This window comes from Egretta garzetta, unplaced genomic scaffold, assembly GCF_000687185.1.
Source record: "Egretta garzetta isolate BGI_Z169 unplaced genomic scaffold, ASM68718v1 scaffold439, whole genome shotgun sequence".
Lineage (NCBI taxonomy): Eukaryota > Metazoa > Chordata > Aves > Pelecaniformes > Ardeidae > Egretta > Egretta garzetta.
This window is the reverse complement of record NW_009260803.1, coordinates 575,946-577,925: the sequence shown is the minus strand read 5'-3', so window position 1 is coordinate 577,925 and position 1,980 is coordinate 575,946.

The window sequence follows — 1,980 nt, the reverse complement described above, 5'->3', positions numbered from 1 at the left end:
GCTGCGCGTCAGCGAGGCCGTGAGCTGCCCCGGGCGGGGACCAGCCACGGGGCGTGGGGATGCTCCAATAGAATTAGGGAGCTTTACGGCTTTCATAACCCAGACACGTGAATCAGCCCTCCTGGGCTGTGGGGAAGCTGGGGCCAAGTCCAGAGTGAAATTGTTCTGGTGACGGAAGGTCAGGCGGGGAGCACTCTGCTATCAGAGAGGAGCAGAGGCCGAAGCTGCGCTGCTTCCAGGATGAGATATAAAACTCGTCCTTGGCTGCTAGGGGCTCCTGGAGAGCTCAGAGCATCATCCACAAGATAAACAGGAGAATCATCCCACCCAGGAAACTCCTGGTGGCCTCGATAGTCACCCTGCTGGCCCCAGCATCCAGGGGAGACTTTTGTTAGAAAAAGAAATCGTTGCTAAGAGGTCACATCCCGCCCACGTGTGCTCTTATTTACTTTTTTTTTTTTGTACAGTGAATTCTTTCCTACTCTTTCTCCCTTGCACAGTGGGAATGGATGGCAAGAGACAATTTTCCTGCTCATAGAATCACAGAATTGTTTAGGTTGGAAAAGCCCTTTAAGATCATCAAGCCCAACTGCTCCCCTACCCCTGCCATCCCACCCCCAAACCCTGTCCCTAAGCACCTCGTCTGCCTGGCTTTTAAATCCCTCCAGGGGTGGCGACTCGACCCCTTCCCTGGGCAGCCCCTTCCAGTGCCTGACAGCCCTTTGGGGGAAGGAGTTGTTCCCAATGTCCAACCTAAACCTGCCCTGGCACAACTTGAGGCCGTTTCCCCTCGACTTGAGCTCTCGCCTGGCTCGTGCCTTTGCTTTCCCAGCAGCGTCTCTCCCGAAAGGCGCCGCTCCCACAGCCATCGCTGTACCCACAGCAGGCGACGGGTGCCGTGCCCCAGCGCACCCCGGGAGCGGAGGGCGGCATCATCCCGCTCCCAAACACGACTGGAGCACACACACCCCAGCACTTGTGACCTCTAAATCTGTGTTCAAACTAAATAAACCTTGCAGAGGACTTTGTGTTGAACAGAAACATAACTGAAACAAGAGGCCTCCCTCAAATTTGGAGAGTTACTTCTAACCACAGTTATTTTGTTGATCCGGCATCCAAGGCAACCCTACGAGGACTGGTGTAACAACCAGCGCACGGGGTCGAAGTCAGGATGAAGCCTTGGCTTTGGCCAGCCTCTCGGCTCCGCCGCTCGCAGCAGCCCATGCCCTCCCTCTTCCCCTGTGCTTTGGGGCTTGTTAAAGCCTGCCCTGGGCCACCTTCAATCCCTGGCCCACGTAAAAAATCCCTGGCCCAGCAAAATCAGCTGGGCAGCTTTCTGCTAGGGTGCACTGAACCCCATCACCCAAGAGTCAGAGGAGCAAGGGAAGAGAGGGGGCTGCCGGCACAGAGGCAGGACCCCGGAGGGGACCAGGGCCACGGGATATCCCCCATCACCCCTTTGGCTCAGCCACAGGCTGTGCTTCCATCCCCAGCTGCAGTTCTTCAACCTGCCCCCCGCCAGGGTGCAACCCCAGCTCTTTGCCCGCAGCAAGGGTAAATCGCACAGCACCGAGCACGACTGGTAGAGCACTGCCTCCTGCCTCGCGCCATCCCCACTGCTGCCCCACCTTCTCAAATATAATCCTTTTATTACCTCCAGGCAGGAAAAACCCCTCGTTTATTACCCGCAGGTGTGCAGAGGTTGCAGCCTGTTCCCTCCAGCCTTTCTTTAGCTCAGGAGATTTTTGTACCAGGAAGGGCTCGCGGCGTGGGCAGGACGCAGGCACAGATCCATTGCAGCCGGTGTGTGACGTGGCTGCAGCCGCAGGGCCAGCTCGCTGCCTGCCTGCTCCTGTTGCAGGTGCTGATGGAGGTGGGGGGCAGATGCTTCACGGGACGTCCCCTCTGCTTTGGGCACGGGGAAACCTCTGACTGGCACCTGCAGCAGCAGGGACGGGGCAGCAGTCCAGCCCTCACCAC